This window comes from Sparus aurata, chromosome 3, assembly GCF_900880675.1.
Source record: "Sparus aurata chromosome 3, fSpaAur1.1, whole genome shotgun sequence".
NCBI lineage: Eukaryota > Metazoa > Chordata > Actinopteri > Spariformes > Sparidae > Sparus > Sparus aurata.
Window position 1 is genome coordinate 16999346 of NC_044189.1, and position 10435 is coordinate 17009780.

Below are 10435 nucleotides of genomic sequence, written 5' to 3' on the forward strand. Positions count from 1 at the left end.
TGCGTTTCAGTCGTTACAGTTAAAAGAAAAGGCTGGAAGAAAAAAAAACACACTGATACAAAATATTACCTACAAAAATAAGTGCGCAGTTTCATTCATTCATATTTAAAACGATTTAAAACAACTTTTTTTAACGGCTTGTTGGCTTGGGAGTGTGGGAAAAGGTTACTTTCAGCAGCCGGCTGGATTCTATAGGCTACTTGTGGTAATTTATCAGACATAAATTATACCTACAGCCCAAGTTGAATAGTCACACATTAACTCATGGGCGCTCTTTTGAATATTTCTGAAATATCCAAAAATGACAAGGTATTCAGCCAGCGCAGTCCAGCTCTATTGTACAGATCTCCTTTGATGTCATCCCTCCTCAGATCTTATTGGACAGTAAGTGTTACCGATGTTAGACGACAGTGGGGTATGTTGACATCATTATTGCTGTATCCTGCGCATATCAGAGCACTAACAACCCGGGTTCCCTGAGTACAGGAGCACATTAGTCCTTGCCATCCGACAAGGACTCGAGGTATCGCTCGAGTCTACTAAACTCCTGCAGCGTCCAGCAGTGGCATTATTGTATCGGGCATTAAACAAGGGGGGAATTCTGCAGGGAGAAAGAGAGCTACAATGTGAAATTGGATATTTTGAAGCAGCAGCGGCAGCAGCAGCGGCGGGGAGGAAGAGCCTACTGAGTGCGCAACGATGGGTGCCCTCTGGAGTGCGGTTTTCAAAGGAAGCACCCCGCTCACACACACGCCCGGCGGAACAGAGACGTGAGATGACAAGACACGAGTTACAAAGAGGTTTTCTGTTCGAGACAAGAGGGGATCTCATTCAGCACCGGCGATAATAACAGCTCCTGCTCCGCTCGTCTCCAAGGACTGATGGCCGGACCGGTGCGTTTTACGCACATCCTTTCCTGGAATAGCCACCCTGTTTGACGGTATGTTACTCACCTTCATCTATGATAAACGCTTCATTTTAATCAGTCAGAGCAATTTAGCGTTAATACAGCCTTTATTATGGTTCCACGTGCCTGTGCTAAAATAAATTCCGCCATCATTTTGATAATAATGTTCATCCCATTATGTTCCTTTTGGAACTTCGGCACATTGAAGTAGAATATACAGGTATACAGGGCATTAGACATAATCAATACAAACAATGGAGTATTACCCTTTTGATTGTGACTTTATCATTTCATTCGTATTTTTTAGCCCACGGTGGTTTAAACACAATTTAAAACATTTATATTAATATATATGTACATCTCAGCTGCTTTGGAGCCTCAAGTCCTCTATATGTAGGCTACTTCTTTCTTTTCAATGCGTGCATGTCAGTCCATGGAGGGGAGAGAGAGAAAGGGGAGGGGGGCACCAGACACTGAAGAGATATTAAATCACTGGGCCAGTCAGTATGGAGCGCACAGAAACTGATGGAGTAAGCTAAAGTGTGAGGGATTGCTCCTCACTTTGTCCGCGAGTAAATCTCCACTTTATCAGGCGCTGTCAGGCGGCCGCTTCCACAGCGGATTGAAATAGCCGAGCGGTGCAGCTCCGCGAGAAGGGTAGTCCGCGGATAAACGGATTTGCCCTCACTACCGGGGATCAAATTGAGTCGCGGTTCGAAAGGGGAAGAGTCGGACACGGAGAGGCGGGCAGGAGGGCAGGCATGGTGCTCCAGGTGCGACCACATCCCCGTCGCGTCCCCGCCGCCTCACTGTGCTGCGGACAGGAAAAATAAAAGGAGAAAAAAAGAAAAGAAAAGAAAAGAAAGAAGAAGCTCCAGGACAGTGATGGAAAGGTAGGCTCAGCCGAATGCTTTCTTATTCCCCGATACTCAGGTCTGTCATTAAAATGACACACATGAATGTTTGTTGCTGCGATGAGCCCCAAAAACGCACGACCAGAGACTCCTCAGCTGATCTGCACAGTTACACACCAACCTCGTGTTTTTTTTTCCTGGAGGGCACGGGAAACCTGAAGCCCGTGGAGATCAGTCACACAACTGTCAGGGCTGTGCTGTAATGTTAGCGAGTCTATGAAGGCAGCATTAGGAATTCAATGGATGCTTTTTGAGTTCACGTTTTTCCAGAATCAGTCTCTTCAGTGGGGATTTTTTACTAGTGCACCATCTCACCGAGCCACTGAGGGCCACACCTGTCTCCATTGTGCTGTAGTCAGACGGGTCCGGTACCAAGCAGGACTCCTCTTTCACCTATGGAGGGACTTTACAGGGGGGGAGATCAGAGACATCCCAAAGTGTCCTGTCAGCATTCTGCAGGAAGGGAAAAATCCAATCCCAGCAGCCATCGAATCGGCCGTCCCTCCTGAAACGCAACACCGGCTCCACCAGATTGTGCTGAGAAAAGCTCAGGAGGAGAGAAGAAGCAAAAAGGCACAATGCACTGTTCCTGCTGCGTGTGTGCCAGCTGTGTGTGTCTGCGTGTGTGTGTGTGTGTGTGTGTGTGTGTGTGTGTGTGTGTGTGTGTGTGATGGCTTTTCTCGCAGTCGTGCTGCTTATAGAACTCGAGGGTGCTTCTTCAGTCAGTTTTATTCTCCCGCATCCTAATTTTTGTCTCTGAGGTCATCCTCCTCAGCAGAACTCCACTGACTTCACACATCTCCAGCTTGGAAACATTGCTGGAGTTTACCAGTCTTTTATTTTTGTATTTTTCCTGTAACGGGTGTGATTATCCACTTGAATTAATAATTCATAGCGGTAAGGTCATTCAGTGAGTCAGTTTTTTTTTTAATGCGGTGTCCTGATAACTGGCTGCATTTTGTTGTGTTTTTTTTTTCTTTCGGTCCTTCTGAGCGTAAACAACTCCGTGAGGCGCACATCTGTCCACATGTTCCAGACCCGCGCTTCTAAATGCATCATTTAGCGAGCGAGGCCCCTCCGAGCGCCGCATCCATCACAGCCACGCTTCTCAGCCCGCCGTGGATGGACAGTCGGGAACGCGGAGTACGAGAAGAAAAGAAAGAAGAAAAAAAGAAAAAAAAACACAAGGTCACAGCATCCCTTAGCTCGAAAGAACTTTTTTTTAGGCGCAGGTAAGTAGTTGTCTTTACGTGGCATCTCGCGGTCATTCATTCATAACGCGCTACCTCAAGGACGACAGCTCTCACCTCCGCTTCCACTCCACAGCCAGCCGTAAATGGCTTTTCAAAAAAAATGTTTAAAAGAAAACCCAAAACACTCTGCCAGGAAGGAGTATTATTTTATATATTCAGCATTCGAAGTAATTACTCTCTCCGTGGAGGTTATTTGTGAAGAGGGCTGAGTCACTCAACTGTTACTGGAAGCCGCGCATGAACGGGCCAGGAGTCTTCATCTCCCTCCTGCACCGCTTTCAACAAAGCCCTCCCTGCACACACTGTTCTTCCTGATGGAGGAAAATGCAGAAACTCAAAAAGGAGGTGATTTGGTTATTCGACCTTGTTACGCACTCCTTCTTTATCACAGTTTTATTTATTATTTGTTTTTTTTTATACCAATGCCTTAGAGCGAAATTCTCAACAGGTCTCGGCATTGAAATCCATTTCTAGGCAATGTGTCTCTGAGCACAGGCAGGGTTAGCTTATATTCTTATGGCTGGTGCATGTGCTTGGGACCCAGAGCTGCTGGTACAGACTTACTTAGCAACACCATGCATAATCAGGTTGAGGAGAACAAAGATGTTGGTTCTACAAACAGTGTTTGTGCGGATCGGGACGGTCCCGGCATCCAGAACCCCGAGAGAACAGTGGTTCTTTCACAAGACAGACACAGGGGGAAGGGGACCCAGTGGAGGGGGACCGGCTAAGGTCTCTGTAAAAGGTTGTGTGTCCTCGGAGAATAACAAGGAGGAGGAATAGCGAGGAATGGTAAAAGCTCCTTCTATTATGTGCTTTTCAGAATAAAATGAGAAAGGGTTGGTGTTCAAAGACGTGCCCTGAAAAGCTGAGGGAAAAAAAGCTTTAAAGGTGTACCTTTCACGGTAAAGTGGGTATTTGTAAGCCGCTGCACATTCATTTCAAATAAAGGCGCTGAGAAAAATTCAACTGCTGTGTTTGACTGATACCATGCGAATAACCTTGGGTCTACCCGTAAAGAAGCCAGGCGCACGATTTGAATTATCAAATTGTTTGTCATTTAAAGTTGTTGTTGAAAGGAGCTGGTTGGATGTCAGGCTTAAAGGTGTACTGTGCAGGATTTTCCTGAAAAAAATAAAAAAAAATAAATGTATCTCTCAGTATATAATGATATAGTATATATATAGTATAATAATACAAAAAAAACCCCCCACCAGTGTTAAATAGCTCTATATACCAACAGTATTCACTGTTACAGAGATTTCGGTCAGTAACCCGTGACTCTCCTCAACCCACTCATCTAGGAAAAGAGAAATACATTTTCTGGTATTCCTGCCCACTTTACCCAATCAGGACAGAGAACTCCGTCAAGAGGCGGTCCTATCTGCTCATAACAAGGATCGCAAGGATCTTTCTCTTTGACTGCCGACTGCTGCTCCGCCGTGGTGATGTAGAGAGGAAAGAGGCGATCGCTAACTGAAAAACAGACAAGAAGTTAGCTGAAACGACGACAACGCTAACAGTAGCTTTAAGACGGTGGTTTAAAGATGTCGCTGGGGGAACTGTTAAAGCGACGCTCGAATCATTGACGTGACAAAGACACATTTGCACCATGTGAAATGTGGATTTGAGTCTCATTATACTGATGCCACAATCTTCATGGACACATCACATTGTATATAGTCACATCTTAGGTTCGCTAATGTTAGCTAAACACCAGCTAACCGGCTAGATAACGCATAACAATCCCCTTTTCCCCTTCTTTTGACTGAAAATCCTGTCATCCTCGGCCTCTGAGCCAAGAACCTGTGGCTTCCCTCGTTTCGTTGAGACCGGAATGACTTGGCCTGAATTTGTGTCGTCTTCGCCTTGTTCACAAAACCTCACATTGTGAACCCACCCTTCCTTTACCTGCTGTTGTCTTTGCTGTCAGCTTCTTGAGGCTATATTGCCTGACGCCCTCAAACCATTTAATAAATACTGCAACATCTGATGCTTGGGGTTGGTTGCTCAGGGCAGATGCCAACCCAAAGTGTCAATATTTGAGGACCTGGGTATGAGACTCAAAAGTCAACTCTCTCTCTCCAGGAAGTTACTTTTTGTCACTTTAAAAGACAAGTCTCAAACTTTGGTGTTAAATCTCTTGTGGAAATGACCGTGCCTGGTTGTTTGTTACCTCCCCGCGTCCTTGCTTATAAAGCAAAGGAATGGGCACACAGCCTCGTGGCTAAAGTGGCTGCCAGATGAGACTTTTTCTTCCTCCTCTTAACTCAAATCCAAGACAGCTCACTGATTGTTGCAGAGCCAATCTGCAGGCTCAATGTCCCCAAGCATACAGATGCATTTAATGTACATGTGTGCATCCAAATGCAAATGAATTCACGCCTGTGCACAAAGTTTGACACTGCTGTCGCTGTTAATTTATGGATGGACACAGTGATGTGGTTTGCCTTATGTGCTAACTAACAGCTTGAGCAATTGCCATGAGTAATCTGACTTTTTTTTTCCACTTAGGCCTGGGCTCTGTCTCATTACAAACATGTTTATACAACAGTGATATTAATAAACATAAAATACCGATGAAGTCGAGGCACCGGCATTATGTAAATGTGGTAATCTGGTTTGCTGATTTTCTTTTTTGTTTTCCTCAAACTATTTTCTTGAGAATGAAAGAATCATGCCCCCTCTCCTTATGATCTGACAGCCGACTAAAACCTGCCTCCATATCACACACTGATCAGAGGAGCCACACCATTGTTACAACCAGCACAATGCGCCATTGTTAGGTCGGCCATTGTGTGACTCTTTCAATAGGGGAGGATCTTTTCCAGAGATAAGGTTTTTTTCGGGAAAGGGATGCACGGCACGTATCCATCGCGCTCTGTGTGATCATTGTCCCGATTATGGAGAATAAGTGGGACTTATTACTGAACATCAATACTTCAATTACAAGTCCCATTAATTGCCCACTGTGCATGCCACATTTTCGTCTGGCAAAGTCATTTCAGTCCTGTCAGAACCCATTGTTGCTGCGGTAATGGAAGGCAGTTCACGTAAAAACAATTTAATGTAGAATCTGGGTGGCCTCTTTCTAAGTCGCCTGGAGCGGTTTCCAGTCGCACGCCATCCATTATTAGTCACTATTTTTGTCAAATGTCCTATATGAAGGCACGGATGCGCTGCGACTTCGATCACAAAAAGCAGCCAATGCTCGTGTTGCCTGGTGCATTTGATGCGGGAGATCAGCTATTCCTGACAGCAAACTTTGAAAGGATCATTCCCAAGTGTTCGGCAGCCCTTTTTTCTTCTCTCTGATAAAATATCTGTGCAATTCCATCTCACATCGTTACCTTCAGAGCTTTTTTTAAAGACTTCGCTCCGACCCAAAAATCCTATCCAAAATCTCACCTGTTTCTTTTTCACTCCCCTGTAAGCTTTTTATTCGGAATAGAAAAAAAGGGGTTAAATAAATTGAATTCTGCCCCCGGCTCTCCCTCACTTTCTTTTTTTGCTTGCCTCGTCCTTCAGCTCCTTTCATCTGTCCTCTTGAGTTCATCTCCCTGTAGTCTCAAATCTAGGTTGGACCCATTTCCATACAAGGAACTAGGCGAGGGAGACATGTAATCGCCCTAACCGTACTGCATCATAAAGACAGAAGTCTGGTTTTAACCAGCGAGGGCTGATGTAAGCATCTTTTGAAAGCAACGGAGAAAGAATCTGACAGAAATACATCAGAAATCTGGGGTGAATGTCATAGCAAAAAAAAAAAAAGGTTTGTTGAATATTTTTTGTCTTGTTTACACTGTTGACGTTCTGTCTGCAGCTACGAGGACGCTTCTGTGAAGCCATGGCATTTTCAGACCTTTGGTTGTGATACACGCGGCTCAGGGTTCACTCGGCTTTGACCTTTTAATGCATGTTTCACTGCAGACTCCCCGAGAGAGACAAGGAGAAAATGAGAGAGAATAACAGAGGATTCAGGGATGGTTGGGGAATTGATTGCATGCCTCCTGCCTCTTTGATGACAAACGGCTTCCCCGCGAGACCCGGCATAAACACCAGTTTGCTTGCACGCATTTTCGAATTCTTTACGCCCAAATCACCCGCACAGATCTTATTTCTTTCCAATACGCAACGCGCAGCTATCATAATGATTACATTTATTCCCAATGACATGCTCCGATTCTGCCACGGGCCTTTCTATATGAGGACATTGCAGACGGAATCTTTTTTTTCCTCCGGACCCGTGGCACTAGTAGTCATTAACCTTCTAGTCAGGCAATTTGGGCCAGAGGAGCGTTTTTCTCCGGGTGTGGAGGCATGGTTGGATATGAGATGTAGCTGGGAAGGCCTACCCCCTCTCTTCACAAGGTGAAAAAGGCTATTTTCATTGGCCAGGTGATGAATGTGGTGTCTGTGGCGGTGCATCGCCCCTTTTGGCGCTCTCCCTCTCGCTCTCATTCGCCCTCCATTAGTATCTTCCTTCATTCTATTACCCCCCCTCGTTCATTTTCCTCCGTGCTGCTCCCCGTCTCATTCGTCGCTCCCTGTCACTCTCCTCCTCTTGTTTTCTCCCGCTGTCTCACACACAGGATCTATTGTAATTGACTTTATCTCTCTCCCTCCCGCTCTCCCTCATTTCCTTCCTCTCTGTCTCCCTGTCGTCCTCTTCACAGTGGATCAGCTGTTGGTCGGAAGGGAGCTGAAGGTGACCCGTTGGCTGAGCCAGCGGCTGCAACACAGGACATGGGTCCTGCCTCTCCTCCCCGCTCGTGTCTTGTGTTGCAGCCAGTGGAGCTGCCTGTCTGCCTCTCTGCCGGACCGTCTGCCCCACGCCGCTGCCGGACCGAGCTCCCAGAACAGATGGATCCAGCCGACCATGGACCTGACGATCCCGCTCCTCACCCTAAAGCAAGTTTCTAACCTATCACTGTCATTCTGATTGTAGTTTTTTCTCCCTCCCAGATTAAAGGCAATAAATTACTTGAGAGAAAAATGTTGCCCCTGTTGTATTTGTGATGATTCCGCCCCGGATTCAATTAGGGAATGTGCTCAGTGGTCCCAGTCAAGATCCAATACTTGCTTTAGGTCATGTCTTATCAAGCATGTAGCTGCAGCCCTGAGAGAACAGCTCCCGGCTGACATTTGCACTGTGACATTTAAAGCAAAGTTAGCACCGGAGAGGATATTATTCTTTGGGAACTATAAACACAAGGCGAGCCAAATAGGTTTTTAATGAGCCTTGTCTCGCATCAAATGAAGCAGCACTTCTGACTCTCCCAGGGAGCAAACCTCACCGAGAAGCAATAGCTCCTGACAAGGTCAACAGTGATGTACCTCTGGGCGAGGCAGGACGGCGCCATGGAGGCACGTGTGGGCTGTCGGAGCCTCTTTAAATGCCTCCTCATCTTCCCCTCCAGGTTCCAAACCAAAAGCCCAGATGAAGAGGTTAGAGAGTGACAGGAGTAGCCTTTGTCTTTGTTCTCATCTCAATAACAAGAGGGGAGGATAAGGGAGGTAGAAGGGAGTGGGGAAGAGGACACAGATGCTGTACAATGCCTCCTGCTACCAGATGTGACCTTGCATTGCCGCTCTAACAACTCACACTTGGCTAGAAATCACCAAGTGTGTGTCTGGAACACAGAAGTGGAGAGAGACAGCGGGGTGTTTTGTGCACATCAGGTGTGCTTGTTTTGTATGTGTGCACCTTTCCGTAATAATGGAGTGTCTCTGTGTGTATGTGTGTGTGTGTGTGTGTGTGTGTGTGTGTGTGTGCGGGCTTCAGAGTAGAGAAAATGAAGCCATTTTCTGACATGGGTATCACTTGATTGGAATGTAAATCCGGGTGCGGGCGCTTGCTGTTTTCAATCTGCCCCCACCCCGATTTGTTTACCAGAGAGATTGGAAGGAGGCTGTGTGCTGAATGCTGGGAGCTGATATTGGCTGACTGTGTTTACCCCGTGTTGGTGCAGATGTCTCAGAAGCAATATTATTTATTTGCCGGTGTATAGCCCCGAGCGCTGCCAACCACCCACAGAGTTCCGTGAGCTGATCTTAAGGTAGGCTCGAAAGTGAAATACATCTGAAATGGCATGTTATGATTGGTGTAGGCCTAACAACACTAACCATGACCACTTCAGGGTACCAAGATTCCTCTGTCACTCGTGTGTTCTTTGACATTTTCAAAGGATCTCAGTGGTCTCCTTTTGGTTCAAAGACTAAATAAATGAAAGGCTTGACATTCTTGAGAATGCAACTATTGGCCTGACTGCCTGGAGTTGGAGACGACTTATGTCTGTACGCCAGACATGTAGCTATAACTGGACACAAAATCTGAAAAACCAGCCCCTCTAAAGTTCACGTTTTTTTACTCGATTTGCATTTAATATATTGTGGGTTGTGTGCTGGACCATTTACTGACCTGGAAAAGTGACTTCCTGTCGCAGTAAGTTTCCCCAAAACATCTTTTTTTTTTTTCTTCAACCCGATGTAAAGCTCACTTAGCCTGGAGTGTTATTTCTCTTCTCAGATTTTACAAACCGGACCTAAAATGTTTTTTGGGAGCTGTTGCTGGTAGGTCAGATCTTGTTGCCTTTGGATAGAGCCAGACTAGCTGTTTCCTGTTATTTCCAGCCATTACGCTAAGTTAAGATAAGCTAATCAGCAGCTGGCACTAGCTTCTAAATCCGTACGAACATAAGAGTGGTGTCAAAATTCTCATCCAACTCTCTGCTAATGTATGTGCACATTTCCCAAAATATCAAATTACTCTGTCAAAAATGATAACGCAGTGAGCTTTCCCAGCTGCCATCCCTCCATAACCCTTGATAATGTCTGTTCCGGCCCTTGCGCTGCTGTCCGTAGAGAGGCAATTCATTCCTCAAACCCCACACAAACAAAAGTCCAATTTTGTACAGCGCCTGATTAGCTAAGTGAAACATTTGCATCTTACACCCAGAGAAGTGAGCAGGGCAGATCAGTCTGAGATCTAACAGATTGTTGGGTCTTAACAAGGATTTGCTGTGCCGCATATTTTTCCACACCAGTGCACCCTGTGTCTGCAATCAGCAGTTACAGATTGAGGGAGAGAGAGCGGAGGGAGAGCCATCCCCCTCGCCGCTGAGGTTTAAACTCCCTCCTTAAAGGCCTAGCTGGTATGATAATGCTACAGCAACAATATCAAGTCAAGGGATTTTATTCACCTCACAGCGGGGGAGGGGCAGAGATGAAGAGGGAGACAGAAGGCAGGGTCGGGAGTGAGGATTGAGCCGAGAGCAAAGTCCTCTTGTTACAGGTGTCTTGTCACTTTATGTTAGATTGGATATGTGTGCCGGGTGCGACACGGCGGGCACCCTGGGCTG

The 10435-nt window shown here is 46.1% G+C and overlaps 1 long non-coding RNA gene across 1 annotated transcript; it reads left to right on the forward strand.

Annotated features, from left to right (window-relative positions):
* The first annotated feature begins 424 nt into the window (after window positions 1-424).
* On the forward strand, window positions 425-8074 carry LOC115578896 (uncharacterized). Its single transcript, XR_003983557.1, has 2 exons — window positions 425-940; window positions 7751-8074. It is a non-coding gene; the product is annotated as an uncharacterized LOC115578896 (long non-coding RNA).
* The last annotated feature ends 2361 nt before the right edge of the window (window positions 8075-10435 follow it).